Source organism: Anolis carolinensis, chromosome 1 (genome assembly GCF_035594765.1).
Source record: "Anolis carolinensis isolate JA03-04 chromosome 1, rAnoCar3.1.pri, whole genome shotgun sequence".
Classification (NCBI taxonomy): Eukaryota; Metazoa; Chordata; class Lepidosauria; order Squamata; family Dactyloidae; genus Anolis; species Anolis carolinensis.
In genome coordinates, this window is record NC_085841.1 from 133056067 (window position 1) to 133075222 (window position 19156).

A 19156-nucleotide genomic window follows, 5' to 3' on the forward strand; every position below is an offset into this window, starting at 1 on the left:
ATGTGAGAAACAAGGACACTCCTGAGGAGATATGGCAAGCTTTAAGAAATGTCCATCAGAGGGAGACTTGCATGTCTCAAATGATTTGGACTAAGAGGCTGTTTTCAGCAAAACATGTTCAGGGCCAAGATGTCAGAAAACATTTGGACAATGTAAAGCAATTATTGATTGGAGCTGAGGAAAGAGGCCTACAATATTCTGAAGCACAGAAGTGTTATCTGGTGCTGTGCAGCTTGTCTGAGAACTGGGACTTTCTGGTACATTCTTTCCAGAATGTGAGAGTCCAGGATTTAACTTTGGATTCAGTTTGTGGGAGAATCCAAGAAGAAGTGGACCGGAGGGCATTTGAACAAGCCCAGAAGCAGACGATGGCGCAGTGCGACCAGGAGGGGGCGCAAGTGGCCGGCTTTGGTCCTGATGGTGTTCCTGGGAATCGTGAGGAGGTTGCAGTACATCAGGTCAAAACACGGCGGTGTTTTGTCTGCAACAGGCTGGGGCATTTTGCCAGGAGTTGCCCAAACAACAAGGCAAGAAGTTCTCGTGGGAACAGAGGGGCAAGGAATTTGTCAACAACAACTAAGCCCCAAGTGTTTATGGCTGCGGTGAATGGAAGGATCACCGAAAAGAACAAGTGGTATTTGGACTCAGGTTGTACACACCATGTTGTTACAAATCTTAAACTTTTGAAAAACAGAAGGGATGTGTCTGGAACAGCAGTGACTTTGGCTGATGGAACTGAGAGGAAGTTCAACAAATGTGGCGCTGTGTTCATCCCTTGCTTGAATGTGGATTGGGAAAATGTACTTTACATCCCAGAATTAAGTTCTAATTTGTTAAGTGTGGCTACCTTAACAGAGAACGGATATAGAGTAATTTTTAGTGGAATCTATTGCTATATTCAGAGAGATGGACGAGTAGAGGCAAAAGGTGCAAAAAGAAACAAAATGTATATGATGTTTGACAAAAATAACTTTCCAGATGGGGCACAAGTCTATTGTGTGAAGCAGAAAATTATGCATGACAGGTGTATCCATCATCTTCACAGAGCGATGGGTCATGCACGTGTAGAGGTGCTCAGAAAGACTTTAGAAATATGCACAGATTTTGAGTGTGAGAAATGTGAAAATTTATTAGACTGTGCAGTTTGTTCAGAGATGGGAATTGAATCAAATGAGCATCCTAAAAGATCTGGAATTAAGACCCAGGAAATGTTTGAAATGGTCCATCTATATGTAACAGAATCTGATGTAAAAAGCCAGGGAGGTTCTCAATTTACTTTGCTGTTAGTAGATAGACACACGAGATTTGGATATATTTACTTCCTTAAGGATTTGAAGGAAGCTGTTGTAAAGGTGTCTAATTGGATAGACATGGTTCAAAGGGTCTATGAACAGCATGTAGGTCAAATAGTTTTTGACAAAGGAATTAATGTGTGTAATGAAGAGATGAAGAAACTGTTGAGTGAAAGGAATATAGGATTTAAAAATGTAAAATCAAATAAGTCAAATGAAGAAGGTGTGGCTCAAAATAGGATGAAGCAAATTCTTCACATGAATGAGTGTTTAATTAGAGATTCCAAAAGCTCAACTAAGAATTGGCCAGAGTGTTCACACACAAGTAATTACATTTTAAACAGGTTATGGGATGAGGAATTGGATGACATCCCATTTCGGAGAATGTACAAAAAACCTCCAAATATAGGATATCTAAAAGTATATGGTCAATTCGCCCAGGTACAAGTTCCAGCCAATCAGAGGAAAAAGGGAGAGCCTAAGTGGAGGAGGATGCAGTTCTTAGGCTACTACCAAGACAAGCTTAAATTTCACAGTGGTCTTGGGAAGCTTATTTTCTCAAAGAGGGCATACTTTGAGAGGGATGAAGGCTGGGACAGGTTGCATTTGAACAAAGAGATGTTGTTTAATAACAATTCCACAAAAGAAGCGGAGGTACAGAAAGCTTCAGGTGGAGGGGGTTCTGTTGTTGAAAAGGATATGCAACGAACCATTAAGGAGGAGATGGTTACTCCAGTGAAACATGGGCAAGTACAGACTCCCCAGAAGAGTCAGAAGAGAGGGGGTAAAGGGAAACAATCACCTAAGCTTGAGAGTGAAGAGCAGGTGACAGAAAAAAGTGAAGATATATCTCTTCTTGAGACCGAGATTGAATCAGTTGATCAGTGGTCTCCAACTTGTCAATTGGCACAGGTGTTGCCAAAGCGCAAGAGATGCAAAAACATTGTGCCTGTTTATTAGTCTGAACGGAAGTTGAAATATGTATATATGTTCAGAGAGAGTTAAATCAGTTTTGTGAATAATTGTGATGAAAAATAAAGATGTAAAAGAGATAGAGAGTGAGAGAAAGAACTCTCTAGAGTTTTTTGGGTGAAGTTTGATTATGTAATGAATTGATTTTAAGAAATTGGATTTTAAGAGAAATTGAAATCCATGGTTAAGCCAGCAGTGGTTGTAATATAGTCTGGCAGCATCAAATGAATCTATGTGGCACAATGAATTAAGTTTTCAGAGGTTGGGAAAACTATTGATTAATGAAGTGAAGCATCAGTGTATTAGGTTATGGTTCTGGCATCGATTGTGTTAATAAAGATGCAAGAAGAGAGTTGATGTATTGTGATCAAAACAATTTACATGTGATTGAAAATGACTGTATGTATACATGTTTTATCTTGTGCAAGTTCAAGAGAGATTGATCAAATGTGTAGAGTGTTAAAGTATATGTGGAGAATTGATTTGAACATTTCGGAGGGGAATTGTCAGGGTATTGTGTATTGTGAAATGTAAAAATCAATCTGGATACAGCAATTATGGAGTTAATGAGAGTCTGCTATGATTGATGTATCACAGGACCAATGGGGTCAAGTGTGTTTTGACCGGGACTTACTATCTGGTTCCTGTGGAATGTAGTGGGAGTGTGTTTTTTCCTGTGTAGAGTGGAGAACAGAGATGAGCAATGTGCTGTGTGTGTGCATGGGTGCTTTCGGCAAGCACTCATGATGGAGAAAGGACTGAATTTGCTCTATCTGTAAATAGATCATGTAAATAAAGTTGTTTGCCGTTGGACTACCAACTGAACCCTCATCTGCTGGAGTGAGTTTATCCAGTGCTGTTTTCCACACGGGGAAACAGTCTGGAGAGAAGGAGGCAGACCGGGATGGTGAATTTTTTGGATTTCACTCTGCTACCCATCATCCCCGCTGGCATCAATTTCCTGATTCATTGCATTTTCAGTGCAAACCTGGCCTCCATCTCCATCCACCTACTTGGTGAACTTTTGATCTGGTGTCTAACCACATAATCCCACTTTATACATTTTGCTTTATTTCTTTCCATCCTCTGGTGGTATCTCTTGCTGTTCTAGCTTGTAGAGTCCTTACCTTTACTCTAATAAGCAGTGTTAAGGATTTTGAGTGATTAGAATTAGCCCCATTTCCCTCAGTTCTTGAAACACTAGGATGAATACTATGAAATAATGGGAAGTGTAGTTTTACAAGTTCTTTTGCTTTCTTTGCCAACTGTGCTGGTGCCTCACCAAACTACAACTCCCATGATTCCATAGCATTGAGTCATGGCAGATAAAGTGGTGTTGAATTGCATTAATTCTACAGTATAGATGCATCCGTAAATGCTGAATCTAGTTCTGGATCATACTAATTTTGCAACACTGACTGTACTGAAAATAATGTATAAACACAGAAACTTTGTGGAAGAATTCATGTTTCCTAAAGTGCTGTATAAAGACAAAGAGGGAAAAATATTCTAAATCTTCCTATGATCTTCATTGGATGTATCTATATTGTAGAATTAATGCAGTTTGACACCACGTTAACTGCCATGACCCAGTGCTATGGAATCATGGGAGCTGAGTTTTAGACAGTTTTTAGTCTTCTCTGCCAAAGGGAGCCGGTGTCTCACCAAACTACAACTCCCATGATAGCTTGGAACCAGTGAATATTCGCAGGTGGTGACTTCTCCCTCGAGATCTTATCAGAAAAGAAGTCTGCAGTCTGCCATCTTTGCCTGGTCTTGACTCATCCATAATTTGATTTGGTATATGTAACACATACCAGGGCAGGGGAACTGGATAAACCAGACAAGGGACAGCAAGTAGAAGATTGGGACACAGTGAGATGCTACTTTCTTCCATTAGAGTTTCATTTTTCTCCAACGGAAACAAATTTGCTAGAAGCTATATGTGAAAGGATAGTGTTTGGCAGTTAACAGATGTCCTAAAAGAATTCTAGACACATTTCAGCTTAACCTTAGACCTGGATGCATTACTAAAGCATTGCTGGTTACACAAGTGAACTAGGGTCACGTACAAAGAGCTGGAGGAAGCATTGCCCTATTGATTCTCCTCAATCTTGGAACCTTTCCATAAAGTTGACACTGTTATCCTCTTGGAACAGCTCAGAAAGCTGGAATACAAATAAAGAGTGAGATTGTGTTTCTGTCTTTATTGTTGTTTGATGGCAGTTGCATAGAATGAGCTTTTGCCATTTTGACCACACTCTGACGTTAGTTGGCCACATGATCCCAATTTTTATTTGTGAACTGTTGGAGTGTATGCCAAATTTGTCTGGCTCAAAGACAGATCTCTGAGTGCACTGTTACTCAAAGGAATTAGTTAGATGGCCAGTTCGGGGTGTGTGAAATTCTCCTGCTGAAACAGATATGTTCCACCATGAGAATATTTTTCAATTCAAAGCTGTTTCTTGAAATCCAAGTGGCCTTAGTGGCTGGCTCACCAGCTATGGTTTTCCTGGAGTTAGAAAACCTCACTTCTGAATCCACCTACTCCAAGGCCTGTGGGGTGCATCTACTCTGTAGAATTAATGCAGTTTGATACCACTTTAACCACCATGGCTTAATGTTATAGAAGCATTCCCAGGATGAGAAGAGGAGGAGACAGGCAGCTGCCGAGAGCTATGTGTCTCTGCCTCAACCCTCCACTCAGTTTGCGGACCAGGCAGCATGCTGAGGGGGGGGGGGGGAGGCGAGGCAGACGAGGGCTGGAGGGAAGAGCTGCAACTGGCCCATGGGCCTGAGTTTGCTCATACCTGGGTTAAACTAATAGGTAGCTGGAAGAGTATTGGTAAATGTCTCTGGGTAATGTAATAATTTTGCAATACTGACTGTATTGAAAGTAATGTACAAACACAGAAGCACTGTAAACAGGTCTATCCTAAAGTACTGAATGACAAGGAAGAGAAAACCCTCCTTCTTAAATCTTTCTATGGTTCTCATTATTGCTAATGTTATGAGCATCATTTTCCTGGCTGTTTCTGCTAGAACAGCCCTGTTACTTTTATAATTTACAGTAAAATTGTAAGGATAAAGTGCTAAGTGACAGGTCAGATGATTTGGTGTTAAGAGCTCTGCTGGCTCTCAACAGCCAAGGCAAATGTGGGTGCAGTGAATTTACTTCTTAGTTGCGGTGGTAGTTGTTCCTTTAAGGATCTGTGCTTTTGTAGTAAGAACTTTAATTACTACACATTAACAGGACTCACCATTACTTTGAACAAATTAATGATAGTTGAGGTGAGATAGTGGGTTATACTATGGAGATAGAAATAAAATAGACTCAGTAGACATTTCTCCTTTGTTTATGCAGCACTTTCATGCATTGAGATTACAGAAATGTCAGTCCTCCACTGATCTGGTATGGGTACAATCTGTGCCTGCATAATTTTCTCTAGGTCTTGATCCTGTTAGTGGTTTTGCCCAGATTCAGGGGAAATAAACAAATTGAATAACATCTGTAACTTTTAACTGTTGGTATTATGACATATATTCTTACTGAAAAAATAGTGTAGTGCAGGCAAAGGGCTTAAGGGCCAGGATTTTTTTTTTGCAAATAAGTTTTTATTTTGTTTTCAAAAAAGAGGAAAATAACTCAAATAAACTATTTAAAAAGGGAAAAAGAAGGGAAAGATGGGAAACATCACAGAATATAGTATGCAAGTTACATACCTATCAGTTAAATACTCAGTTAAATAGTTCTAAGCATGAGTCTATTATATCATCAAAAACATAGAAGGGTAGGGAGTATCTTTATACATATTCTTTAGTATAGGGAGGAAGTGAAGTAAAAGAAAAATAGTTCCAACTATGACATCTTCTCTAAGAAGTGTAACAGATGATCCTTCAGGATCCAGGATTTTCATTAATATCACCTACAACCATCATCTACCTTTTTTCTTTCCTCTATAATCCATATAATAGATGGGAGGAAACAGGATTTTAACATATCTATTATAATCCAAAGTAGTTTGGAATGATTTGTTGTCAAGACCTTTCAGCTTCACAAAAGTCTTGCCCCCTTTTAGACATGCAATTGGGAGTGGTACTATAGAGCAGGTCTTCTTAAACTTTTTTTATTTGCAACCCCTTTCCACCTGAGAATTTTTTATGTAATCCTGGGTATATGGGTATATATGATAGGTATAAAAATCAAACGTTTGCTGATAATAAATCAGCGTTTGCAAGGGTTGCTAAACAGCCTGATTTTCCCTTTCTTTGGAGTAAAGCTGAAGCATTTTCTATAGAATCCACTGTACACTCTGCAAGTTGTTGCTAACAGATTTGTGTAAATGTCTAGGTGCCATTCAGAAACGTTTTACTGTTGCCAGGGTTTTTGTGACCCAAATATTGAGCTACATGACTAACAGTTTAAGAGGCCTTCCACACAGCCATATAACCCAAATATCAAGGCTAATAATCCACAATATCTGCTTTGAACTGGAATATCTGAGTCCACACTGCCAGATAATCCATTTCAATGTGGATTTTATACAGCTGTGTGGAAGAGCCCTAAGAAGCAGTGATCTAGAGGGTCTTCATTTCAAAAGTTGTCATTACACTGCTGCTAGTGAATCATCATTTATGCAAATGGAATAATGCTATGTGGACACACAAAATGCACTTGTAATACGCTCCATTTCACTTGTATCACTTGTTCTCTAGGTTCAGATTGAAAATCTAGAGTTGGGCCAATTGTCCATCCTTGGAAAAAAGCATTTATATTTGAAAATGCTCTGCTTGATTAATAAAAGAGTAAATGTGAACAATTGACAGAAGAGAACAGTTTTATTACTGATCTTTATAGTCTGCAAAATACTAAGCAATTTTCTACTTTGTGGTAAGCCATGTACAAAGAGAATAGCAAATAAAAGGAAATGTTCAATGCCTCTTTAATAATCCTATTCCATTTGTCAAACTTCAGCAGCATACATAAAGTTCTTTGTTGTTCAGTTCTAAGAAGTAAAAATAATGGGGGGAAAGAAAAGATTTGATCTGCATACATTTCATTGTGACATATACCTCCAACACAGACTGCATTTTCAGTATTTTATGTTATTATGATCTTTTCCAGCAAAAATGCTTTGTTCAATTTGGGTTCAAACCTACTATTCCAACCAAGTCTAGTTCTTATCTAAAAAGCACCAGCATCACTGGGTTAGAAACCACTTAGAGTGAATCCAAACCATAGAATTAATACTTTTGGACACCACTTTAGCTACCATGGCTCATTGCTATGGACTCCTGGAGTTGTAGTTTAGTGAGGCTCCAGCACACTTTGGCACTTCCAGGAAAGCAATCAGAGGAAATAACGGACTCTGTGATTGAGAGTTGTGAATAGTAGTAGTAGTAGTAGTAGTAGTAGTAGTAGTAGTAGTTTATTCGTTCAGTTGCTTCTGACTCTTCATGACCTCACGCACCAGCCCATGCCACAGCTCCTTTCGGCCGTCGCCACCCCCAACTCCTTCAAGGTCAAGCCAGTCACTTCAAGGATACCATCAATTCATCTTGCCTTTGGTCAGCCCCTCTTCCTTTTTCCTTCCATTTTCCCCAGCATCATTATCTTCTCCAAGCTTTCCTGTCTTCCCATTATGTGGCCAAAGTACTTCATCTCTGCCTCTAATATCTTCCCTCCAGTGAGCAATTGGACATTATTTCCTGGAAGAGGGACTGGTTTGATCTTCTTGTGGTCCAAGGCACTCTCAGAATTTTCCTCCAACACCACAGTTCAAAAGTGTCTATCTTCCTTCTCTCAGCCTTACTTATGGTCCAACTCTCCCATCCATAGGTTACTACGGGGAATACCATTGCTTTAACTATGAGGACCTTCGTTGCCAGTATGATGTCTCTACACTATTTTATCAAGATTGGTCATTGCTCTCCTCCCAAGAAGTAAATGTCTTCTGATTTCCTGACTGCAGTCTGCATTTGCAGTAATCTTTGTGCCTAGAAATATAAAGTCTGTCACTGCCTCTGTGTTTTCTCTCTCTATTTGCTAATTATCAATCAATCTGACTGCCATAATCTTGGTTTTCTTGATGTTTAGCTGCAACTCATCTTTTGCACTTTCTTCTTTCACCTTGGTGATAAGGCTCCGCAACTCCTCCTCACTTTCAGCCATCGAAGTGGTATCATCTGCATATCTGAGGTTGTTAATGTTTCTTCTAGTAATTTTAACTCCAGCCTTGGATTCATCAGGCCCCACATGTCACATGATGTGTTCTGCATACAAGTTGAGTAGGTAGGGTGAGAGTATACAGCCCTTCTGTTCTCCTTTCCCAATTTTGAACCAGTCTGTTGTTCCGTAGTCTGACTGTTGCTAATTGGTCGTAATAGTAATAGTAGTAGTAGTAGTAATAATAATAATAATAATAATAATAATAATAATAATAATAATAATAATACCAACTGTTATTCCGTCCTATCTCCCTGAGGGGACTCAAGGCGGATTCCAACATACAAAGGCAAACATTCAATACCTCCGTAAAACAAACAAATACTGACATAAAAACCTAGAGAAACCCTGCATATGAAAATAACATTAAAACCTAACATCAAATTAAAGCCTAACCTGTAAATTAAATCTAAACATCAATAAATTAAAGTACATGTAGTCAAACAAAATTATATAATAGTATAAAATCTAAACAAACATTCACATTAATTTACAACAGCCAACTAGAGTTCACAAAACAGTGTGGGTTGGTTGTGTAGTCAAACAATGGTCATTGGGCTGGTGTGGACTAGGAAAGTCCAAATAAAAATAGTTCTCAACCAGGGGCTCAGTAGTGATCTCTCATAGAATCATAGGATAGTAGAGTTGGAAGAGACCGCATGGGCCATCCAGTTCAACCAGGCCGGGCTGTAGCGCAGGCTGGAAAGCAAGCCAGCTGCAACAAATCACTCTGACCAAGAGATCATGAGTTCGAGGCCAGCCCATGCCTGCGTCTTGTCTCTGTCTCTGTTATATGTTATGGCATTGAATGTTTGCCTTTATGTGTGCAATGTGATCCGACCTGAGTCCCCTTTGGGGTGAGAAGGACGGAATATAAATGCTGTAAATAAATAAATAAACCCCCTGCCAAGAAGCAGAAAATCGCATTCAAAGCATCCCCTACAGATGGCCATCCAGCCTCTGCTTAAAAGCCTCCAAAGAAGGAGCCTCCACCACAGTCCGGGGGAGAGAGCTCCACTGCCGAACAGCTCTCACAGTGAGGAAGTTCTTCCTGATGTTCAGGTGGAATCTTCTTTCCTATAGTTTGAAGCCATTCATTATCTAATCCTCCTCCTCTCCATATGCTAGTGTGTGTAGCTAGGTCTCCAGTTGCTTTTTAAATGAGAGAAGGGAGGGGACAGCTTTATTTCTTTAGGGAGGAAGCTCCAGAGGTAGGGGGCAACCATGGAGAAGGCCCTCTCTCTCGCTCCCACCAGCCGTACTTGAGATGGAGGTGGAACTGAGAGCAGGGCCTCCTCTGCTGATCACAGTGCCTGGGCTGGTTTGTAAGAAGATATGTGTTCAGTCAAGTTCCCTAGACCCGAGCTGTTTAGAGCTTCAAAGGTAATGACCAGCATTTTGTATTTAGCCTGGAAGCTGATTAAAAACCAGTGGAGCTGCCGCAAAATGGGAATTGATCTCTCCCTGTACGGGGCTTCTGTTAGTAATCTGGCTGCCAATCTCTGAACCAGTTGAAGCTTATGAACTATCTTCAAAGGCAGCCATACATAGAGAGCATTGCAGTAGTCCAAATGGGATGTGACTAAGACATGGACTAACATGGCCAGATCTGGTGTCTCAAGGTTTGGGCGCATCTGTCGCACAAGTTTTAATTGTGCAAAGGTGCTCCTGGCCACTGCTGACACCTGGGGTTCCAGGGTCAGTGATGAGTCCAGGAGCACACCCAGACTCCACACTTGTGTTTTCAGGGGGAGTGCCGCCCCATCCAACACAGGCTGTAACCCCACACCTTATGACTGACCAAGAGTACCTCTGTTTTGTCTGGATTTAGTTTCAACTTATTAGCCCTCATCCAGTTCATCACTGATGACAGGCACTGTTTTAGGGGCAGGACGGCATCCTTGGTATTAGGTGGACTAGAGTAACAGAGTTGGGTATTGTCTGCAGAAATTTGACACTGAACTCCAAAACTCCAGATGATCTCTCCCAGGAGTTTCATGTAATGTTGAACAGCATGGGGAATAGAACTGAACCCTGAGAGAACCGCGGAGAGGTCCAGGATAACTAGCAGGGACACATTCCCCCTCTCTAACTCTCTTCATAGATCATCCACCAAGGTGACCAATGCCATCTCTGTCCCATAGCCAGCCCTGAAACCAGACTGAGATGGATCCGTGAGAAAATCCGTGTCTTCCAAAAACATTTGGAGTTGTGAGGCCAGAATGTTCTGGGGTTTAAATGTTGTTTTGTATGTCTTAATCTTAATAATCCATGTCGTAATAGTCATCCACTTGTTTGTTTTACAGTTGTTCCTGGCAGGTCCAAAATGTTTTGGATGCTCTAGCAACCATTTGAAAATATTACTATTTTTTACTTCAACTCCAGGAATCCCCAGCTAACTTGATTACTATAATGCCAAGATGAGTAGGTTCCTCAAAACGTTTTAGCAATTGCTTAGGTATTTGTTTCAGCACTGCAAAACAGTAGCAGTTCGTTTTTCTTGCAAAAAAAGTAACGTGTGGAAGCTTTGCCTTATTTCTTGGCTTCTACAAAGATTAAAGACTTAAGGGCCCTTCTGCACTGCCAGAAATCTCATTAGAAACTTCCAGGATTTTGTCCCCATGCCCAACTCAAAGCCCAGGCTTTCCATTGGGTGGGGGGTGAGGATGGCTAGATGGCCTTCTGGGCCAACTAAAAGTTGGCATTATAAGAAAAAAATGGTTCCCAAGGGTTGATTGTTGTTGTTGTTGTTGTTGTTGTTGTTGTTGTTGTTGTTGTTATTATTATTATTATTATTATTATTATTATTATTATTATTACAATATTTATATCCTGCCCTTCTCACCCAACAGGGGACTCAGGGCAGCTTACAATAAAACGCATATATAAAAATTATACAGTGCAATATAAATCAGTTAAAAATTATTATTAACTTACATTAGTATTCATAAAACACATTATATAATACAGGTAGGCGTGTTCAGTTCAAAAAACTGGGTCTGTCGATTGAGTTCCAGCGTACATGATAATAATTAATGCTGCCAATTCTTATTCAAAAGCCTGGCCCCGTAACCAAGTTTTAACCTTCCTGCGGAAGGATAGGAGGTAGGGAGCCTGCCTGACTTCAATGGGGAGGGCATTCCATAGGCGGGGAGCCACTACTGAAAAAGCCCTGTCTCTCGTCCCCACCAGCCGCACCTGTGAGGCTGACGGGACCGTGAGCAGGGCCTCATCTGATGATCTTAAGCTTCAAGGTGGGTCGTAGCGGGAGACACGTTCGAACAGATAAGCTGGGCCGGAACCGTTTAGAGCTTTATAGGCTAAAGCCAGCACCTTGAATTGTGCTCGGTAGCTAATCGGCAGCCAGTGGAGCTGCCGTAACAGAGGAGTAGTACGCTCCCTGAACGCCGCTCCAGTTATTAACCTGGCAGCCTCCTGTTGGACTAATTGAAGCTTCCCAACAGTCTTCAAAGGCAGCCCCGCGTAAAGTGCGTTGCAGTAGTCTAAATGGGATGTAATGAGAGCCACCATGGCCAAGTCCGGCTTCCCAAGGTACGGTTGCAGCTGGCGCACAAGTTTTAACTGTGCAAAGGCTCCCCTAGCCACCGCTGAGACCTGGGGTTTACTGGCAAGTACCCACTAATGGAATAATAACAAGGTATTAGATGTCATTAAACATTGTATTATGTACAATAAATGAATATAATTGTCAGATAAGTGGTTACAAATCACAATCAAACTGTTGCATTCACAATGTGGCAAACTTCCGTGTTTATATTCTTGATTCTTCGTCAAGAATGAGTAGACCACTGATCCACAACAGGTTTCGACTACAGATAGTTTTTGTCTGGTGGTATTGTCTGTAAGTATTGGGTGATGTTAATACAATTGTACAAAGTGTTTTATGGCCTAGTAAAATTAGCGAATATTAATACATACTACTTACTTTTGTTATTTAGTTCAAACAATAGTTGCTTACAAGTTGTTCTCTTAATACATTAAACACAGTGTGAATAAACATAGCATGATATTGCAAAGATATTATGCCTATACTTACAAAGCGTTCTGTTTCCAATCAGTGATACTCTGCATTCAGGTTTCATTCTACGGAGAGTATAAGCCTAAAAGTTGGCCAAGTAGGGCATCCAGGCACCCTCCATCCCCTCAATTTGCCCTCATATACTTACTTGATGGGCCTGCTGGCAGGGGCGGTTCAACCGTTAGGCGAAGTAGGCAGTTGCCGAAGGCGCCATCCTCTGGGGGGCACAGTTGAGACGCCTATTGAGGCACTTCAAAGTGCCCCTAATGAGCAGCTTCTTTTTTGTCTTTTTCTCTTTTTTCCCCTCTCTGCTGGGAGGAGGCACGCCCTCCAGGCGCGCCTCACCTTCCCCCTCCCACGTGCGTGCATGCATGCATGCATGCGTGCGCACCCCTGCCTCCTCCTCCCAGGCCTGCAGCCTAGCCAGCCTCCGTGGCCTCGTGCCAGCCTCCAAGGCCTCCCAACAGCCTCACCGGCCTCCCGCTGGCCTCCGAGGCCTCCCGCCAGCCTCTGCAGCCTCCCACCAGCTTCTGAGGCCTGCTGTCAACCTCCAAGGCTTCCCGCCGGTTTCCGAGGCTGTCGGTGGCCTGGCCTGCCTTCGCCTCTTCAAGGTCAGGTCTCCAGGCTGCCTGGCCATGTTCCAGAAGCTTTCCCTCCTGGTGGTTAACCCCACCTATGGCAGGCATCCTCAGAGGTTGTGATGTCTTTTGAAATGAAGGTAAGTGAGGTTACATGTCTGGACCTGAATATACTGTACTTCTATTATTCATTATTTATTGTTATTGTTATTGTTATTGTTATTGTTATTGTTATGATGTCCAGGGTGGGAGAAAGGAAGAACTCTTGTCTGCTGGAGACAGGTGTGGATTTTGCCATTGGCCACCTTGATTATTATGTAATGGCCTTGCAGCTTCAAAGCCTGGTTGCTTCCTCCCTGGGGGCATCCATGGTTGGGAGGTGTTAGCTGGCTCTGATTGTTTCCTGTCTGGATTTCCTCTGTTTTCAGAGTGTTGTTCTTTATTTACTGTCCTGATTTTAGAGGTTTTTTTAATACCAGGGGCCAGATTCCCTTTTGGTGGCCTTTTAATTACTATGGATTCCTAAAAACCCTCGAGGCTCTTCCACACAGCCATATAACCCAGAATATCAAAGCAGAATAACCCACAATATCTGCTTTGAACTGGGTTATTTGAATCCACACTGCCCTATATCCCAGTTCAATGTTTGGTGCTAAATTCGCAAATATAGTAATTCCTACATAACATTACCATGTATTGAACTGCTTTTTCTGTAAATTTGTTGTAAAACATGATGTTTTGGTGCTTAATTTGTAAAATCCTAATGTAATTTGATGTTTAGTCCTTCCTTATTATCCAACATTTTCGCTTATCAACGCTTTTATTTTTCAGTGATTGGTTTGGGGGTGGGGTACCAAAATTCTGTTCACTTACACTTGAAAATTACCTTGGGCCGGCCCTGCTCCAAAGAGTATTCCGAATGTGTCAAAATAACATGTCAGGAGGTGTGGGAGGGATCCATTCCCCTCATCTTCTGACGCATCATTTTTGCATGTCAGGAAAACTCTTTGGAGGGGCTTGTGCTGCCAACAGGCCCATCAAGTAAGCTTTCAAGGGAATAATGGGGGGGGGATGGCGAGGAGGGGGTGGGCACCATCCTGCACATTCAGACTCCAGGAGCCTGAAGAACCAGGATAGCTGAGGGATTGACCCCCCAGGATTTAGTTTAAGGTCCAGATCATTGCAGATGTCAAATTAATCCAGAGATTTCTGGGATATCGTTTGGACATCTCAAGTAAACTCATTATGTATCATGGATTTCAAGGCAGTGTAGAGAGGCCCTAAGAAACACATGGATTTCATACAACTTAGGGTGGATCTACACTGCCCTATATCCCAGGATCTGCTCCCAAATTGTCTATTTATTCCAGATTATCTGGCAGTGTAGATTTATATAATCCAGTTCAAAGCAGATAATCTGGGATCAGATCCTGGGATATAGGGTAGTATAGCCCCAGTCTCAGGAATACAAAAAAAATCTTTTGAATGACAATTTCCAAAATACTCTCAGTGCTGTCTTTTACTACCAAGTTAAGTTGACAACGTACAATCTTTTTATATTTAGCGTGCATTGATATCTTCTGTTATCTCTCAAACCTCAGAATTCATTAGAATGGAGTCATGATAAGTAAAGTACCACAAAACTTTTAATTCAGATACAATTTTACTCTCACTTTTTAAAGTAAATCTAGGGTTCCAGGCCACATAATAGTGCAAAAAGCCACAGATGGCATTCCTAGAATTCATACAAAAACTAACCACCTGGACAATGTGGCTACCAGCTAGTGTTCTCTTTTTCTTTCTCTTATTTTCCCCCTCTTCTTTGGCAGGATCTACACTTCCATATAATTCAGATTATCAAATCAGATAATCTAAAGCCCCATCTACACTGCCATAAAAATCCAGATTATCTTCTTTGAACTTGATTATATGGTAGTGTACAGTTATACAATCCAGTTCAAAACAGATAATATGTTTTATCTGATTTGATAATTTGGATTATATAGAATTCAGATTATACGAGTACACTGCCATATAATCCAATTCAAAGAAGATAATCTGGATTTTATATGGGTGTGTAGAAGGGGGCGTAGATCCAGCCTTCTATTCATGTTTTTTAATCATTCTTCTCTGACAAATCAGAGTAGGAGTCTTTGGGTGCATCACTGTAGAATTAATGCAGTTTAACATCACTTTACTTCCCTTGGTTACATTTTATGCATTCATGGGACCCAATGGCTGGATCTACACTACCATGTAATCCAGATTATCAAATCAGAAAATTCAGATTATCTGATGTGTATGAGCATACACTGTCATATAATTCAGTTCAAAGAAGATAATATGGATTTTATATGGCAGTGTAAATAGTGTTAAATGGCATTTTGTCTTCTCTACCAAATAGTAGTATTGATTCCTCACTAAACTACAAATTCCAGCATTCCACAGCATTGAGCCATAGTAGTTAAAGTCATGTCCAAGTAGGTTATTTCTACAGAGTAGATGTAGTTTAGGCTGGATCTACATTGCCATATAACCCAAGATCCGATCCCAGATTATCTGCTTATCCCATAGTATCTGGCAGTGTAGACTCACATAATTCCTTTCGTCGGGTTGGAAAGCCTATGGTCCTTTAGTGGGTTTAGAGGTTACAATTTTCACCACTCTTAATCAGAATGGCATAGGGTGATTGGAAGTCTAGTCAAAGAACATCTGAAGGGCTATGGAAGATCTGAGTGTGATGTTGAAGCTAAAATTTAAGCTATAACTCCCTCTCCTCAACTCTCAGGTATGAAATACATTTTTAAAAAGTTGTGTTTTCTCTAAACCACCAACCATGATTCTGATTTTTTGAGGTCTCTGTGGCTTTTCCACAAGAGCTTCTACATGTCAAAAGTCATACAAAATGTACAAGTAATCCCATTACTGTAAGGAATATAAATATATTAAAGCTCCAGGCAGCAATTACAGCAAATGTCCTGGCAGCTATTCAGTAGATAACAGCTTTCTCTATTACTTGCTACAGTACCTACTTAGCCAACCAACGTCTGTGGGGCACATCTGGAAAAGGTAACATGTTTCTCGAACACAGAAACAAGTGTTATAACTGTCTAGACAGAAAATTAAAAAGATGAGGCATTCCCAAGTCGCTTGTTACATAAGCAATGAATTTCCACTGCAAGGAGAATTACATGTGTGAGTCTGCATACAAACTTGCATTGGGGAAATAAGTAACCCCCAAGTGATAATCATCAGAAATGCAACTATTCACAGGAGTGTTTTCATAAATACAAAATTGGCATTCCCCTTTCTGTCGTTGATATATATTATCAGATGGCAATGTAGACAGCCATTTCAGTCCCTAGTTTCCCTTTAAGCTTCTATTCTTTCAACATTTTGTATCAACTAAATTTCATACATTTAATAGAAATAAGGCCTCATGTACAGAGACCAGTTAATGCAGTGCGCAGTTAGCTTCCAACTGTGGTAGCCAGAAAACAAATCCCCACAAAAGTGTGCGAAACCATTTTTATCAATACCAGTTTGAAACTTCATTAAATGGTCAGTGTAGATGTGCTCTCAGATACACTGTCGTTCTACTCAGCTTTAAATGAGGAAAATCAAAGCATGTAGTCGCGTGTCAGGCAAGAGAGAGCATGGGAGAAAAGTAATCATTTTAACCCATTTTCACCGTTGCCTTTTTTCTCTTCCATGTGTTTTGCAATATTTGAGATGTTCTGGAGTAGATACCCCAAACCATACATTTGTGGATGGCTTGGGGCCATTTGGGTCTGCTTGTTCCCATAGGCTGTACTTTCTCCACCCAGTCTAGGATTATGGCTCTCATTCTGGATGAGAGTGGATTCAAGTTCATATTCTTTTGTTAACTTTACCTGCCTAAAAAGTAGTTCTAAACGCTGCAATGAAGCTTTAAAAATATTGCAAATGCTAGAAATGTGAGGGGAGAAGGAACAAATAATTGAGGCAGGATTCTTATGGGGAGCTGGGGGGCAACATCCTGTAACTACATCACTATCCCCATCCTTTCTTCTGAACAGCCAAGCAGCAGAACTTTCTACATAAAAAACTCCAGCAGCCATATGTACAGTACCACATATGGAATCAGGTGTCAAAGAGGGATGTGTTATTGCTCCAACCTTTTCCCCATCTTCATTGCTATGATACTTCATCTTGTTGCTGGGAAACTTCCCACCCTAGTGGAAATCATCTGTCGGACAGGTGGCAAGCTATTTAACCTCAGCAGACTGAAAGCCAAAACTAAGGTCACAACAACATCTGTTATAGAACTGTTATATGCCAATGATAACATACTCCATGTGCATTCAGAAGACCTACAAGTCACTCTAAACATCTTTGCAGAAACATCCAAGAAGCTCGTCCTCTTACTGACCATCGAGAAAACTAAAGTGTTCTTCTAGCAGTCACCAGCCAATCCCTTTGCAATGCCAGAAATACAGCTTAATGGTGTAACATTAGAAAATGTTGACAATTTCCGCTTCCATGGGAGCCCACTCTCCACAAAAGTCAACATCAACATTGAAATACAACACTGCCTGAGCTCTGTGAGTGCAGCATTTTTCCAAATGAAGCAGAGAGTGTTTGAGACACTCTCTGCTTCTGGACTTCCATAGGGATACCAAGGTGCTTGTTTATAAAGTGTTGTCCTTCAAACCTGTTATATACCTGCAAAATATGGACCATCTATAGACATCACACTCAACTCCTAGAATGATTCCATCAGCATTACCTCCGAAAAATACTGCAAATCTCTTAGGAAGACAGGTGGAAAAATGTCAGCATGCTGGAAGAATCAAAGACCACCAGCATTGAAGCAATGCTCCTACGCCATCAACTCAGCTGAACTGTCTGAATGCCTGATCACTGTCTCTCAAAGCAGTTACTCTACTCCCAACTCAAGAATCGAAAATGGAATGATGGTGGACAGGAAAAGAGATTTAAAGATCAGCTTAAAGCTGACCTTAAAAACTGTGGTAAAGACACTGAGAACTGGGAAGCCCTGGTACTTGAGCGCTCTAGCTGGAGGTCAGCTGTGACCAGAAGTGTTGTGGAATTTGAAGAGGCATGAATGGAGGACAAAAGGGAGAATCGTGCCAAAAGGAAGGCGCATCAAGCCAACCCTGACTGGGACCGCCTTTCACCTGGAAACCAATGCCCTCACTGTGGAAGAATATGTGGGTCAAGAATAGGGCTCCACAGTCATCCATGTATCCACAGCCAAGACACTACACTTTAAAGGCCATCATACTCAGACAACGAGGGATTGCCTAAGTAAGTAAGTAAACAAGTAAAAGTACCACATTTCTTTACTCAGTCCCTATCCCAAGCTGGAGAGATGCAAGTGTGAAAATCCTGGAGTTTAAAAAGAATTATAATTCCCAGAATACTCCCAGCCAACCTTGCGACCATGCTGGCAGGAAGATACTGGAAGTTTTAATCCCCAAAGCACCTTTTCTACAACTTTCCTGAAGTATCTTCTGTTATAGTCTCAGGCTGGATCTACATTGCCATATAAAATCCAGATATCTGCTTTGAACTGGGTTATATGGCAGTGTAGGCCCCTTCTACACTGCCCTTTATCCCAGGATCTGATCCCAGATTATCTGTTTTGAACTGGAATATATGAGTTTACATAGCCAGATAATCTGTGATAAACAGAAATCTGGGATCAGATCCTGGGATATAAGGCAGTGTAGATCCAACTGTAGACGAATATAACCCAAAGCAGATAATGTGAATTATCCGATTTGATGATCTGGATTTTATGACAGTGTAGATCCAGCCTCAAAGTAGCTTTTCTAAAACCTTTCTGAAGTAACTTCTATGGCCATAGCAGCCAGAAGTGGATCAGAGTGTTTACATTTTATTGTATGATCTTTCTTTCTATCATTCCAGCCACACTTCTTTGAAATTCATGAAATAGTTCTCTTTGTTCCTTCTGACAGGCTTGCAGTTCATTACATGATTATAATTGGGTTCTCATCATCATTCATTGTTACTCATTCTATAT